The sequence below is a fragment of the Rhinopithecus roxellana genome, chromosome 11 (assembly GCF_007565055.1).
Source record: "Rhinopithecus roxellana isolate Shanxi Qingling chromosome 11, ASM756505v1, whole genome shotgun sequence".
Taxonomy (NCBI): Eukaryota; Metazoa; Chordata; class Mammalia; order Primates; family Cercopithecidae; genus Rhinopithecus; species Rhinopithecus roxellana.
Window position 1 is genome coordinate 125473533 of NC_044559.1, and position 17179 is coordinate 125490711.

Consider the following 17179-nt stretch of genomic DNA (forward strand, 5'->3'; position numbering starts at 1 on the left):
CATCACCGAACGCAAGGAAGCGTAAGGGTGACAAGGAAGAACCCAGGGGTGAAAAGTAGAAAGAAGCTTTCCTAGAAACTTCTTTGGGATGTGTGAATTCATCTCACTTGGTTACACTTATGTTTCCTGCAACAGTCTAGTATCACTGATTTTGAGGAACCTGAGAAGGATTTCTTTGGATCGCATTGAGGCCTACGCTGAGAAAGGAAATATCATCAGTTCAAAACGTGAAAGAAGCTTTCTGAGAAACTTCTTTGTGATCTGTGAATTCCTCTCACAGAGTTACAGCTTAGTTCTCAGGAAGCAGTTTGCTAACACTCTTTTCGTGGAATCTGCAAAGTGAGATTTGGGATCCCATAGGCCCATGTGAAAAGGATATCCTCAGATAATAACTAGAGAGAAGCTTCTGAGAGATTGCTTTCTGATGTGTGACTTCATCACACAGAGTTCCCCCTTCCCTTCTTGAACAGTTTGCCTAACTCTGTTATCTTGTGTTCTGCAAAGTGATATTTGGGAGCTCATTGAGGGCGTCTGGTAAAAAGGAAATATCTCAGATGAAAACGTGAAAAGAAGCCTTCTGAGAAACTGCATTGCGATGTGTGAATGCAACTCACAGAGTTAACCTTTCTCCTTCAGTGTTCAGTGTGCTACACAGTTTTCTGGAAATCTGCAATGGGCATACATTCTGAACGCCATGAAGCTTACGGTTGACAAAGGAAAATATCCTCGAGTTGAAAACTAGAAAGAAGCTTTCCTAGAAACTCTTGGATTCTGTGTGAATTCATCTCACAGAGTTACACTTATGTTTCCTGCACAGTCCATATCACTGGGCTTTTTTTTGAGGAAACCTGAGAAGACTTCTTTTGGAATCGCATTGAGGCCTACGCTGATAAAGGAAATATCATCAGTTCAAACGTGAAAGAAGCTTCTGAGAAACTTCTTTGTGATCTGTGAATTTCCTCTCAGCAGAGTTACAGCTTAGTTCTCAGGAAGCATGTTTGCTAACACTCTTTTCGTGGAATCTGCAAAGTGAGATTTGGGAGCCCATAGGGGACCATGGTGAAAAAGGAAATATCCTCAGATTAATAGTAGAGAGAAGCTTCTGAGAGATTGCTTTCTGATTGTGTGACTTCTCACACAGAGTTCCACCCTTCCCTTCTGGACAGTTGCTAACTCTGTTATCTTGTGTTCTGCCAAGTGATATTTGGAGACTGATTGAGGGCTATGTGAAAAAGGAAATATCCTCAGATGAAAACTGGAAAGAAGCCTTTCTGAGAAACTGCATTGCTAATGTGTGAATGCAACTCACAGAGTTACACCTTTCTCTTCAGTGTTCAGTGTGCTAACACAGTTTTCTGGAAATCTGCAATGGGATACTTCTGAACTGCACTGAAGCTTACGGTGACAAAGGAACTATCCTCAGATGAAAACGAGAAAGAAGCTTTCCTAGAAACTTCTTGGTGATGTGTGAATTCATCCCACAGAGCTACACTTATGTTTCCTGCAAACAGTCCATTATCACCGTTTTTGAAGGGTACCTGAGAAGGAATACTTTGGATCGCATTGAGGCCTACGCTGATAAAGGAAATATCATCAGTTCAAAACGTGGAAAGGCTTTCTGAGAAACTTCTTTGTGATCTTTGAATTCCTCTGACAGAGTTACAGCTTAGTTCTCACGAAGGCAGTTTGCAAGTATTCTTTTCGTGGAATCTGCGAAGTGAGATTGGGAGCCCATAGGGGCCCCATGGTGAAAAAGGAAATATCCTCAGATAATTACTAGAGAGAAGCTTTCTGAGAGATTGCTTTCTGATGTTGACTAATCACACAGGGTTCCACCCGTCCCTTCTTGGAACAGTTGCCAACTCTGTTATCTTGTGTCTGCAAAGTGATATTGGAGCTCATTGAGGGCTATGGTGAAAGAGGAAAATCCTAATATGAAAACTGGATAGAAGCCTTCAAAGAAAACTGCATTGCGATGTGTGAATGCAACTCACAGATTTACACCTTTCTCTTCAGTGTTCAGTGTGCTAACACAGATTTCTGGAAATCGGCAATGGGCTACTGCTGAAAGCAAGGAAGCTTACGGTGAAAAGGAAATATCGTCAGATGAAATCTAGAAGAAGCTTTTCCTAGAAACTTCTAGGTGATGTGTGAACTCATCGCACAGAGTTACACTTTTGTTTCCTGCAACAATCCATTATCACGGTTTTTGAGGAACCTGAGAAGGACTTCTTTGGATCGCATTGAGGAATACGTTTATAAAGGAAATATCTTCAGTTCAAAGTTAAAAGAAGCTTTTCTGAGAAACTTCTTTGTGATGTGTGAATTCCTCTCAGAGAGTTACAGCTAGTTCTCAGGAAGAAGATTTGCTAACACTCGTTTCGTGGAATCTGTAAAGTGAGATTTGGGAGCCCATAGTTGCCCATGTTGAAAATGGATATATCCTCATATAATAACTAGAGAGAAGCTTTCTGAGAGATTGCTTTCTGATGTGTGACTTCATCACACAGAGTTCCACCCTTCCCTTCTTGGAACAGTTTGCTAACTCTGTTATCTTGTGTTCTCCAAAGTGATACTTGGGAGCTCATTGAGGGCTATGGTGAAAGAATAAATATCCTCAGATGAAAACTAGAGAGAAGCCTTCTGAGAAACTACATTGCGATATGTGAATGCAACTCACAGAGTTGCACCATTCTCTTTAGTGTTTAGTTTGCTAACAGAGTTTTCGGGAAATCTGCAATTGATAATTCTGAACACAATGAAGTTTAGGGTGACAAAGGAAATATCCTCAGTTGAAAACTAGCAAGAAGTTTTCCTAGAAACTTCTTGGAGATGTGTGAATTCATCTCAGAGAGTTACACTTCTATTTCCTGCAAAAGTCCATTGTCACTGTTTTGAGGAACTGAGAATTATTCTGTGGTTCACATTGAGGCCTACGTTGATAAAGGAAATATCATCATTTCAAAACGTGAAAGAAGCTTTTCTGAGAAACTTCTTTGTGATCTGTGAATTCCTCTCACAGTGTTACAGCTTAGTTCTCAGGAAGCAGTTTTCTAAAACTCGTTTCGTGGAATCTGCAAAGTGAGATTTGGGAGCACATGGGGCCCATGGTGAAAAGGAAATATCTGTAGATCATAACTAGAGAGAAGCTGTCTAAGAGATTGCTTTCTGATGTGTGACTTCATCACACAGAGTTCCACCCTTCCCTTCTGGGAACCTTTTGCTAACTCTCTTACCTTGTGTTCTGCAAAGTTATATTTGGGAGCTCTTTCAGGGCTATGGTGGAAAAGGAAATATCGTCAGATGAAAACGGGAAAGAAGCCTTCTGAAAAACTGCATTGCGATGTGTGAATGCAACTCACAGAGTTACACCTTTCTCTTCAGTGTTCAGTGTGCTAACACAGTTTTCTGAAAATCTGCAATGGGATACTTCTGAACGCAATGAAGCTTATGGTGAAAAAGGAAATAACCTCAGATGAAAACTAGAAAGAATCCTTCCTAGAAACCTCTTGGTGATGTGGTGAATTCATCTCACAGAGTTACACTTATGTTTCATGCAACAGTCCATTATCACTGTTTTGGAGGAACCTGAGCAGGAATTCTTTTGATGGCATTGAGGCCTACGCTGATAAAGGAAATATCATCAGTTCAAAACGTGAAAGAAGCTTTCTGAGAAACTTCTTTGTGATCTGTGAATTCCTCTCACAGAGTTACAGCTTTGTTCTCAGGAAGCAGTTTGCTAACACTCTTTTCATTTAATATGCACAGTGAGATTTGGGAGCACATAGAGGCCCATGGTAAAAAGGAAGTATCCTCAGATAATCACTAGAGAGAAGCTTCCTGAGAGATTGCTTTCTGATGTGTGAATTCATCACACAGAGTTCCGCCCTTCCCTTCCTGGAAAAGTTTGCTAACTCTGTTATCTTGTGTTCTGCAATGTGATATTTGGGAGCTCATTGAGGGCTATGGTCAAAAAGGAAATATCCTCAGATGATAACTGGAAAGAAGCCTTCTGAGAAACTGCATTGCGATGTGTGAATGCAACTCACAGAGTTACACCTTTCTCTTCAGTGTTCAGTGTGCTATCACAGTGTTCTGGAAATCTGCAATGGGATACTTCTGAACTAAATGAAGTTTAGTGTGACAAAGGAAATATCCTCAGATGAAACCAGGAAGAAAGCTTTCCTAGAAACGTCTTGGTGATGTGTGAATTCATCTCACAGAGTTATACTTATGTTTCCAGCAACAGTCGATTACCACTTTTTTGAGGTACCTGAGAAGGAATACTTTGGATCGCATTGAGGCCTACGCTGATAAATAAAATATCATCTGTTCAAAACGTGAAAGAAGCTTTCTGAGAAACTTCTTTGTGATGTTTGAATTCCACTCACAGAGTTACAGCTTAGTTCTCAGGAAGCAGTTTGGTAACACTGTTCTCATGGAATCTGCAAAGTGAGATTTGGGAGCCCATAGGGGCCCATGGTGAAAAAGGAAATATCCTCTGATAATAACTAGAGAGAAGCTTTCTGAGAGATTGCTTTCAGATGTGTCACTTTATCACACAGAGATCCCCACTTCCCTTCTTGTAACAGTTTTCTAACTCTGTTATCTTGTGTTCTGCAAAGTGATATTTCTGAGCTCATTGAGGGCTAAGGTGAAAAAGGAAATATCCTCAAATGAAAACTCGAAAGAAGCCTTCTGAGAAAGTGCATTTCGATGTGTGAATGCAACTCACCGAGTTACACGTTTCTTTTCAGTGATCCGTTTGCTAACTAAGTTTTCTGGAAATCTGCAATGGGATACCTTTTAGCGCAAGGAAGCTTACGGTGACAAAGGAAATATCCTCAGATGAAAACTAGAAAGAACCTTTCCTAGAAATTTCTTGGTGATGTGTGAATTCATCTCACAGAGTTACACTAATGTTTCATGCAACAGTCCATTATCACTGTTTTTGAGGAACCTGAGAAGGACTTCTTTTGATCGCATTGAGGCCTACGCTGATAAAGGAAATATCATCAGTTCAAAATGTGAAAGAAGCCTTCTGAGAAACTTCTTTGTGATCTGTGAATTCCTCTCACAGTGTTACAGCTTAGTTCTCAGGAAGCAGTTTGCTAACACGCTTTTCGTGGAATCTGCAAAGTGAGAATTGGGAGCCCATAGGGGCCCATGGTGAAAAAGGAAATATCCTCAGATAATAACTAGAGAGAAGCTTTCTGAGAGATTGCTTTCTGATGTGTGACTTCATCACACAGAGTTCCAATATTTCCTTCCTGGAACAGTTTGCTAACTCTCTTATCTTGTGTCCTGCAAAGTGATATTATGGAGCTCATTGAGGGCTATGGTGGAAAAGGAAATATTCTCAGATGAAAACTGGGAAGAAGCCTTCTGAGAAACTGCATAGCGATGTGTGAATGCAACTCACAGAGTTACACCATTCTCTTCAGTGTTCAGTGTGCTAAGACAGTTTTCTGGAAATGTGTAATGGGATACTTCCGAACGCAATGAAGCTTATGGTGACAAAGGAAATATCCTCAGATGAAAACTAGAAAGAAGCTTCCCTAGAAACTACTTGGTAATGTGTGAATTCATCTCACAGAGTTACACTTATGTTTCCTGCAATAGTCCATTATCACTGGTTTTGAGGAACCTGAGAAGGACTTCTTTGGATCGCATTGAGGCCTACGCTGATAAAGGAAATATCATCAGTTCAAAACGTGAAAGAAGCTTTCTGAGAAACTTCTTTGTGAGCTGTGAATTCCTCTCACAGAGTTACAGCTTAGTTCTCAGGAAGCAGTTTGCTAACACTCTTTTCGTGAAAATCTGCAAAGTGAGATTAGGAGCCCATAGGTGCCCATGGTGAAAAAGGAAATTGACTCAGATAATAACTAGAGATAAGCATTCTGAGAGATTGCTTTCTAATGGGTCAGTTCATCACACAGAGTTCCACCCTTCCCTTCTTGGAAGAGTTTGCTAACTCTGTTATCTTGTGTTCTGCAAAGTGATATTTGGGAGCTCATGGAGGGCTAGGGAGAAAAAGGAAATAACCTCAGATGAAAAGTGGAAAGAAGCCTTCTGAGAAACTGCATTGCGATGTGTGAATGCAACTCACAGAGTTACACTTTTCTCTTCAGTGCTCAGTGTGCCAACACAGTTTTCTGGAAATATGCATTGGGATACTTCTAAACGCAATGAAGCTTACGGTGACAAAGGAAATTTCCTCAGATGAAAACTAGAAAGAAGCTTTCCTAGAAATTTCTTGGTGATGTGTGAATTCATCTCACAGACTTACATTTATGTTTCCTGCAGCAGTCCATCATCACTGTTATTGAGAACCTGAGAAGCACTTCTTTGGATCGCTTTGGGGCCTACGCTGATAAAGAAAATATCATCAGTGGAAAACGTGAAAGAAACTTTCTGAGAAACTTGTTTGTGATCTGTGAATTCTTCTCACAGAGTTACAGCTTAGTTCTCAGGAAGCAGTTTGCTAACACTCTTTTCGTGGAATCTGCAAAGTGAGATTTGGGAGCCCATAGGGGCCCATGGTGAAAAAGGAAATATCCTCAGATATTAACTATAGAGATGCTTTCTGAGAGATTGCTTTCTGATGTGTGACTTCATCACACAGGGTTCCACCCTTCCCTACTTGGAACAGTTTGCTAACTCCGTTATCTTGTGTTCTGCAAAGTGATATTTGGGAGCTAATTGAGGGCTATGGTGAAAAAGGAAATATCCTCAAATGGAAACTGGAGGAAGCCTTCCGAGAAACTGCATTGCGATGTGTGAATGCAGGTCATAGAGTTTCACCTTTCTCTTCTGTGTTCAGTGTTCTGACACATTTTTCTGGAAATCTGCAATGGGATACTTCTGAACGCAATGAAGCTTATGGTGACAAAGGAAATATCCTCAGATAAAAACTAGAAAGAAGTTTTCCTAGAAACTTCGTGGTGATGTGTGAATTCAGCTCCCAGAGTTACACTTATGTTTCCGGGAACAATCCATTATCACTGTTTTCGAGGTACCTGAGAAGGAATACTTTGAATCACAGTAAGTCCGACGCTGATAAAGGAAATATCAGTTCAAAACGAGAAAGAAGCTTTCTGAGAAAGTTCTCGGTAATCTGTGAATTTCTCTCACAGAGTTACAGCTTAGATCTCAGGAAGCAGTTTGCTAACACTATTTTTGTGGAATCTGCAAAGTGAGATTTGGGAGCCCATAGGCGTCCATAGTGAAAAAGAAAATATCCTCAGATAATAGCTAAAGAGAAGCTTTCTGAGAGATTGCTTTCTGATGTGTGACTTCATCACACAGAGTTCCACGCTTCCCTTCTTGGAAGAGTTTGCTAACTCTGTTATCTTGTGTTCTGCAAAGTGATATTTGGGAGCTCATTGAGGGCTATGGTGAAAATGGAAACATCCTCAGATGAAAACTGGAAAGAAGCCCTGTGAGAAACTGCATTGTGATGTGTGAATGCAACTCACAGAGTTACACCTTTCTCTTCAGTGTTCAGTGTGCTAACACAGTTTTCTGGAAATCCGTAATGGGATACTTCTGAATGCAATGAAGCTTACGGTGACAAAGGAAATATCCTCAGATGAAAACTTGAAAGAAGCTTTCCTAGAAACTTCTTGGTGATGTGTGAATTAGTCTCACAGAGTTACACTTATGTTTCCTGCAACAGTCCATTATCACTGTTTTTGAGGATCCTGAGAAGGACTTCTTTTGATCGCTTTGAGGCCTACGCTCATAAAGGAAATATCATCAGTTCAAAACGTGAATGAAGCTTTCTGAGAAACTTCTTTGTGATCTGAGAATTCCTCTCACAGAGTTACAGCTTAATTCTCAGGAATCAGTTTGCTAACATTCTTTTCGTTTAATCTGCAAAGCGAGATTTGGGAGACCATAGGGGCTCATGGTGAAAAAGGAAATATCCTCAGATAATAACGAGAGAAAACCTTTCTGAGAGATTGCTTTCTGATGTGTGACTTATGCACACAGAGTTCCACCCTTCCCTTCTTGGAACAGTTTTCTAACTCTGTTATCTTGTGTTCTGCAAAGTGATATTTGGGAGCTCATTGAGAGCTATGGTGAAAAAGGAATTACCCTCAGATGAAAACTGGAAAGAAGCCTTCTGAGAAACTGCATTGCGATGTGTGAATGCAACTCACAGAGTTACACCTTTCCCTTCAATGTTCAGTGTTCTAACACAGTGTTCTGGAAATCTGCAATGGGATACTTCTGAACGCAATGAAGCTAATGGTGAAAAAGGAAATATCCTCAGTTGAAAACTAGAAAGAGGCTTTCCTAGAAACTTCTTGGTGATGTGTGAATTCATCTCACAGAGTTACACTTATGTTTCCTGCAACAGTCCATTATAACTGTTTTTGAGGAACCTGAGAAGGACTTCTGTGGATCGCAATGAGGCCTACACTGATAAAGGAAATATCATCAGTTCAAAACGTGAAAGAAGCTTTCTGAGAAACTTCTTTGTGATATGTGAATTCCTCTCACAGAGTTACAGCTTAGTTCTCAGGAAGCAGTTTGCTAACACTCTTTTCCTGAAATCTGCAACGTGAGATTTGGGAGCCCATAGAGGTCCATGGTGACAAAGGAAATATCCTCAGACAATAACTAGATAGAAGCTTTCAGAGAGGTTGCTTTCTGATGTGTGACTTCATCACACAGTGTTTCACCCTTCCCTTCTTGGAACAGTTTGCTCACTATGTTGGTTGGGTTGTGCAATGTGATATTTGGGAGCTCAATGAGGGCTATGGTGAAAAAGGAAATATCCTCAGATGAACACTGAAAGAAGCGTTCTGAGAAACTGCATTGCGATGTGTGAATGCAACTCCAAATGTAATACGTTTCTCTTCAGTGTTCAGATTGCTGACACAGTTTTCTGGATATCTGCAATGGGATACTTCTGAACGCAATGAAGCTTACGGTGACCAGGAAATATCCTCAGATCAAAACTAGAAAGAAGCTTTCTTTGAAACTTCTTGGTGATGTGTGAATTCATCTCACAATGTTACACTTATGTTTCGTGCAACAGTCCATTATCACTGTTTTTGCGGAACCTGACAAGGATTTCTTTGTATCTCATTGAGGCCTACAGTGATAAAGGAACTATCATCAGTTCACAACGTGAAAGAAGCTTTCTGAGAAACTTCTTTGTGATCTGCGAATTCCTCTCACAGAGTTACAGATTTGTTCTCAGGAAGCAGTTTGCTAACACTATTTTCTTGCAATCTGCAAAGTGAGATTTGGAAGCCCTTAGGGGCCCATGGTGAAAAAGAAAATATCCTTGGAAAATAACTAGAGAGCAGCTTTCAGAGAGATTGCTTTCTGATGTGTGACGTCATCACAGAGAGTTCTCTCTTCCCTTCTGGGAACTGTTTGCAAACTCTGTTATCTTGTGTTCTGCAAAGTGATATTTGGGAGCTCATTGAGGGCTATGGTGAAAAAGGAAAAATCCTCAGATGAAAATTGGAAAGAAGCCTTCTGAGAAACTGCATTGCGATGTGTGAATGCAATTCACACAGTTACACCTTTCTCTTCAGTGTTCAGTGTGCTCACAGAGAATTCTGTAAATCTGCAATGGGATACTTCTGAATGCAATGAAACTACGGTGACAAAGGAAATATCCTCAGTTGAAAACTAGAAAGAAGCTTTCCTAGAAACCTCTTGGTGATGTGTGAATTCGTCTCACAGAGTTACACTTATGTTTCCTGCAACAGTCCATTATCACTGTTTGTGAGGAACCTGAGAAGGACTTCTTTGGATCACATTGAGGCCTACGCTGATAAAGGAAATATCATCAGTTCAAAACGTGAAAGAAGCTTTCTGAGAAACTTCTTTGTGATCTGTGAATTCCTCTCACAGAGTTACAGCTTAGTTCTCAGGAAGCAGTTTGCTAACACTCTTTTCGTGGGATCTGCAATGTGAGATTTGGGAGCCCATAAGGGCTCATGGTGAAAAAGGATATATTGGCCGGGCGCGGTGGCTCAAGCCTGTAATCCCAGCACTTTGGGAGGCCGAGATGGGCGAAACACGAGGTCAGGAGATCGAGACCATCCTGGCTAACATGGTGAAACCCCATCTCTACAAAAAATACAAAAACTAGCTGGGCGAGGTGGCGGGCGCCTGTACTCCCAGCTACTCAGGAGGCTGAGGCAGGAGAATGGCGTAAACCCGGGAGGCGGAGCTTGCAGTGAGCTGAGATCTGGCCACTGCACTCTAGTCCGGGAGACAGAGCGAGAGATTGCTTTCTGATGTGTGACTTCATCACACAGAGTTCCACCCTTCCCTTCTTGGAACAGTTTGCTAACTCTGTTATCTGGTGTTGTGCAAAGTGATATTTGGGAGCTCATTGAGGGCTATGATGAAAAACGAAATATCCTCAGATGAAAACGGGAAAGAAGCCTTCTGAGAAACTGCATTTCGATGTGTGAATGCAACTCACAGAGTTACACCTTTCCCTTCAGTGTTCATTGTGATAACACAGTTTTCTGGAAATCTGCAATGAGATACTTTTCAACGCAATGAAGGTTACCATGACAAAGGAAATATCTTCAGTTGAAAATTAGAAAGAAGTTTTCATAGAACCTTTTTGGTTATGTGTGAATTCTTCTCACATGTTTACACTTACTTTTCCTGCAACAGTCCATTATCACTGTTTTTCAGGAACCTGAGAAGGACTTCTTTCGATCGCATTGAGACCTACGCTGATAAAGGAAATATCATCAGTTCAACATGAAAAAAGCTTTCTGAGAAACTTCTTTGTGATGTGTGAATTCCTCTCACAGAGTTACAGCTTAGTTCTCGGTCAGCAGTTTGCTAACATTCTTTTCGTGGAACCCGCAAAGTGAGATTTGGAAGCCCATAGGGGCCCATGGTGAAAAAGGAAATATCCTCAGATAATAACTAGTGAGAACCTTTCTGAGAGATTGCTTTCTGAGGTGTGACCTCATCACACAGACTTCCACCCTTCCCTTCTTGGAACAGTTTGCTAACTCTGTTATCTTGTGTTCTGCAAAGTGATATTAGGGAGCTCATTGAGGGCTATGGTGAAAAAGGAAAAATCCTCAGATGAAAATTGGAAAGAAGCCTTCTGAGAAAGTGCATTGCGATGTGTGAATGCAAGTCACACAGTTACACCTCTCTCTTCAGTGTTCAGTGTGCTAACCCAGTTTTCTGGAAATCTGCAATGGGATACTTCTGATCGCAATGAAGCTTACGGTGACAAAGGAAATATCCTCAGTTGAAAACAAGAAGGAAGCTTTCCTAGAAACTACTTGGTGATGTGTGAATTCATCTCAGAGAGTTACACTTATGTTTCCTGCAACAGTCCAATATCACTGTTTTTGAAGAACTTGAGAAGGACTTCTTGGGATCACATTGATGCCTACACTGTTAAAGGAAATATCATCAGTTCAAAACGTGAAAGAAGCTTTCTGAGAAACTTCTTTGTGATCTGTGAATTCCTCTCACAGAGTTACAGCTTAGTTCTCAGGAAGCAGTTTGTTAACATTCTTTTCTTAGAACCTGCAAAGTGAGATTTGGCAGCTCATAGAGGCCCTTGGTGAAAAACGTAATATCCTCACATAATAACTAGAGAGAAGCCTTCTGAGAGATTGCTTTCTGATGTGTGACTACATCACACAGAGTTCCACCCTTCCCTTCTTGGAACAGTTTGCTAAATCTGTTATCTTCTGTTCTGCAAAGTGATAAATGGGAGCTCATTGAGTGCTATGGTGAAAAAGGAAATATTCTCAGATGAAAACTGGAAAGAAGCCTTCTGAGAAACTGCATTTCGATTTGTGAATGCAACTCACAGAGTTACACCTTTCTCTTCAGTTTTCAGATTGCTAACACAGTTTTCTGGAAATCTGCAATGGGATACTTCTGAATGCAGGGAAGCTTACGGTGACAAAGGAAATATTCTCAAATGAAAACTAGAAAGAAGCTTCCTCAAAATACTGCTTCATGATGTTTGAATTCATCTCACAGAGTGACACTTATGTTTCCTACAGCAGTCCATTATGATTGTTTTTGCAGAACCTTAGAAGGACTTTTTGGATCGCATTGAGGCCTATGCTAATAAAGGAAATATCATCAGTTCAAAACGTGAAAGAAGCTTTCTGAGAAACTTCTTTGTGATCTGTGAATTCCTCTCACAGAGTTACAGCTTAGTTCTCAGGAAGCAGTTTGCAAACATTCTTATCGTGGAATCTGCAAAGTGAGATTTGGGAGCCCGTAGGGGCCCATGGTCAAAAAGGAAATATCCTCAGATAATAACTAGAGAGAATCTTTCTGAGAAATTGCTTTCTGATGTGTGACTTCATCACACAGAGTTCCACCGTTCCCTTCTTGGATCAGTTTGCTAACTTTGTTATCTTGAGTTCTGCAAAGTGATATTTGGAACTCTTTGAGGTCTATGGTGAAAAAGGAAATATCCTCAGATGAAAACGGGAAAGAAGACCTCTTAGAAACTGCGTTGTGATGTGTGAATGCAACTCACAGAGTTAACCCTTTCTCTTCAGTGTTCAGTGTGCTAACCCAGTTTTCTGGAAATCTGCAATGGGATACTTCTGAACGCCATGAAGCTTATGGTGACAGGGGAAATATCCTCACTTGAAAACTAGAAAGAAGCTTTTATAGAATCTTCTTGGTGATGTGTGAATTCATCTCACAAAGTTACACTTATGTTTCCTGCAACAGTCCATTATCACTGTTTTTGAGGAACCGGAGAAGGACTTGTTTGGATCGCATTGAGGCCTACGCTGATAAAGGAAATATCACCAGTTCAAAACGTGAAAGAACCTTTCTGAGAAACTTCTTTGTGATCTGTGAATTCCTCTCACAGAGTTACAGCTTAGTTCTCAGGAAGCAGTTTGCTAACACTCTTTTCGTGGAATCTGCAAAGTGAGATTTGGGAGCCAATAGGGGCCTATGGTGAAAAAGGAAAAATCCTAAGATAATAACTAGAGAGAAGGTTTCTGAGAGATTGCTTTCTGATGTGTGACTTCATCACACAGAGTTCCACCCTTTACTTCTTGGAACAGTTTGCTAACTCTGTTATCTTGAGTTCCGCAAAGTGATATTTGTGAGCTCATTGAGGGCTATGGTGAAAAAGGAATCCTCAGATGAAAACTGGAAAGAAGCCTTCTGAGAAACTGCATTGCGATGTGTGAATGCCACTCACAGAGTTACACCTTTCTCTTCAGTGTTCAGTGTGCTAACACAGTTTTCTGGAAATCTGCAATGGGATACCTCTGAACGCATTGAAGCTTATGGTTACAAAGTAAATATCCTCAGATGAAAACTAAAAGAAGCTTTCTTAGAAACTTCATGGTGATGTGTGAATTCATCTCACAGAGTAACACTTCTGTTTCCTGCAACAATCCATTACCACTGTTTTTGAGGTTCCTGAGAAGGAATACTTTGGATCGCATTGAGGCCTACGCTGATAAGTAAAATATCATCAGTTGAAAATGTGAGGCCCAGCACGGTGGCTCAAGCCTGTAATCCCAGCACTTTGGGAGGCCGAGACGGGCGAATCACGAGGTCAGGAGATCGAGACCATCCTGGCTAACCCGGTGAAACCCCGTCTCTACTGAAAGAAATACAAAAAACTAGCCGGGCGAAGTGGCGGGCGCTTGTAGTCCCAGCTACTGGGGAGGCTGAGGCAGGAGAATGGCTTAAACCCGGGAGGCGGAGCTTGCAGTGAGCTGAGATCTGGCCACTGCACTCCAGCCTGGGCGACAGAGCGAGACTCTGTCTCAAAAAAAAATAAAAAATAAAAATAAATAAAAGAAAACGTGAAAGAAGCTTTCTGAAAAACTTCTTTGTGATCTGTGAATTCCTCTCACAATGTTACATCTTAGTTCTCAGGAAGCAGTTTGCTAACACTCTTTTCTTGGAATCTCCAAATTGAGATTAGGGTGCCCATAGTGGCCCATGGTGAAAAAGGAAATATCCTCAAATAATAACTGCAGAGAAGCTTTCTGAGAGATTGCTTTCTGATGTGTGACTTCATCACACAGAGTTCCACCCTTCCCTTCGTGGAACAGTTTGCTAACTCTGTTATCTTGTGTTCTGCAAAGTGATACGTGGGAGCTCATTGAGGGCTATGGTGAAAAAGGAAATATCCTCAGATGAAAACTGGAAAGAAGCCTTCTGAGAAACTGCATTGCGATGTGTGAATGCACCTCACCGAGTTACACCTTTCTCTTCGATGTCCAGTGTGCTAACACAGTTTTCTGGAAATCTGCAATGGGATACTTCTGAACATAATGAAGCTTACGATGACAAAGGAAATATCCTCAGTTGAAAACTAGAAAGAATCTTTCCTAGAACCTTCTTGGTGATGTGTGAGTTCATAGCCCAGAGTTACACTTCTGTTTCCTGCAACAGTAAATTATCACTGTTTTTGAGGAACCTGAGAAGGACTTCTTTGGATCGCATTGAGGCCTACGTTGTTAAAGGAAATATCATCAGTTGGCCTACGTTGATAAAGGAAATATCATCAGTTGAAAACGTGAAAGAAGCTTTATGACAAACTTCTTTGTGATCCGTGAATTCCTCTCACAGAGTTACAGCTTAGTTCTCCAGAATCAGTTTGCTAACACTCTTTTCGTGGAATCTGTAAACTCAGATTTGGGAGCCCACAGGGGCCCTGGGTGAAAAACGAAAAATCCTCAGATAATAACTAGAGAGAAGCTTTCTGAGAGATTGCTTTCTGATGTGTGACGTCATCATACAGAGTTCCACCCTTCCCTTCTTGGTACAGATTGCTAACTCTGTTATCTTGTGTTCTGCAAAGTGATATTAGGGAGCTCATTGAGAGCTATGGTGAAAAAGGAAATATCCTCAGATGAAAAATGGAAAGAAGCCTTCTGAGAAACTGCATTGTGATGTGTGAATGCAACTCACAGAGTTACCCCTTTCTCTTCAGTGTTCAGTCTAGTAACACAGTTTTCTGGAAATCTGCAATGGGATACTTCTGAACTCAATGATATTTACGGTGAAAAAGGAAATATCCTCAGTTGAAAACTAGAAAGAAGCTTTCCTAGAAACTTCTTGGTCATGTGTGAATTCATCTCACAGAGTTACATTTATGTTTCCTGCAACAGTCCATCATCACTGTTGTTGAGGAACCTGAGAAGGACGTCTTTGGATTGCATTGAGGCCTTGGCTGATAAAGGAAATATCATCAGTTCAAAACGTGAAAGAAGCTTTCTGAGAAACTTCTTTGTGATCTGTGCGTTCCTCTCACAGAGTTACAGCTAAGTTCTCTGTAAGCAGTTTGCTAACACTCTTTTTGTGGAATCTGCAAAGTGAGATTTGGGAGCCCATAGGGGCCCATGCTGAAAAAGGACATATCGTCAGATATTAACTAGAGAGAAGCTTTCTGAGAGATTGCTTTCTGATGTGTGACTTCATCACATAGATTCCCACCCTTCCCAACTTGGAATAGTTTCCTAACCCTGTTATCTTGTGTTCTGCAAAGTGATATTTGGGAGCTCATTGAGGGCTATGGGGAAAAAGGAAATATCCTCAGATGAAAACTGGAAAGAAGCCTTCTGAGAAACTACATTTCGATTTGTGATTGGAACACACCCAGTTACACCTTTTTCGTCAGTGTTCAATGTGCTAACACCGTTTTCTGGAAATCTGCAATGGGATACTTCTGAACATAATAACCTTACGGTGACAAAGGAAATATCCTCAGATGAAAACTAGAAAGAAGCTTTCCTAGAAACTTCTTGGTGATTTGTGAATGCATCTCACAGAGCTACACTTACGTTTCCTGCAACAGTCCATTATCACTGTTTTTGAGGAACCTGAGAAGGACTTCTTTGCATCGCTTTGAGCCCTACGCTGATAAAGGAAAAATCATCAGTTCAAAACGTGAAAGAAGGTTTTTGAGAAACTTCTTGGTGATCTGTGAATTCCTCTCACAGAGTTACAGCTTAGATCTCAGGAAGTAGTTTGCTAACACTCTTTTCGTGGAATCAGCAAAGTGAGATTTGGGAGCCCATTGGGGCCCTTGATGAAAAAGTTTATATCCTCAGGTAATAAGTACAGAGAAGCTTTCTGAGAGATTGCTTTCTGATGTGTGACTTCATCACACAGAGTTCCACGTTTCCCTTCATGGAACAGTTTGCTAACTCTCTTATCTTTTGTTCTGCAAAGTGGTATTTGGGAGCTCATTGAGGGCTATGGTGAAAAAGGAAATATCCTCAGATGAAAACTGGAAAGAACCCTTCTGAGAAACTGCATTGCGATGTGTGAATGCAACTCACAGAGTTACACCTTTCTCTTCAGTGTTCAGTGAGCTAACACAGTTTTCTGGAAATCTGCAATGGGATACCTCTGAATGCAATGAAGCTTACGGTGACAAAGGAAATATCCTCAGATGAAAACTAGGAAGAAGCTTTCTTAGAACCTTCTTGGTGATGTGTGAATTCATCTCACAGAATTACACTTATGTTTCATGCAACAGTCCATTATCACTCTTATTGAGAAATTTGAGAAGGACTTCTTTGGATCGCAATGGGCCTACACTGATAAAGGAAATATCATCAGTTCCAAAGGTGAAAGAAGCTTTCTTAGAAACTTCGTGCTGATCTGTGAATTCCTCTCACAGAGTTAGAGCTTCGTTCTCAGGAAGAAGTTTGGTAACCCTCTTTTCGTGGAATCTGCAAAGTGAGATTTGGGAGCCCATTGTGGCCGATGGTGAAAAAGGAAATATCCTCAGATAATGACTAGAGAGAAGCTTTCTGAGAGATTGCTTTCTGATGTGTGACTTCATCACAAAGAGTTCCACCCTTCCCTTCTTGGAACAGTTTGCTAACTCTGTTATCTTGTGTTCTGCAAAGTGATATTTGGGAGCTCATTGAGGGCTATTGTGAAAAAGTAAATATCCTCAGATGAAAACTGGAAAGAAGCCTTCTGAGAAATTGCATTGCGATGTGTGAATGCAAGTCACAGAGTTACAACTTTCCCTTCAGTGTTCAGTGTGCTAACACAATTTTCTGGAAATCTGCAATGGGATACTTCTGAACGCAATGAAGCTTACGGTGACAAAGGAAATATCCTTAGATGAAAACTAGAAAGAAGCTTTCTTAGAAACTTCTTGGTGATGTGTGAATTCATCTCACACAGTTACACTTACGTT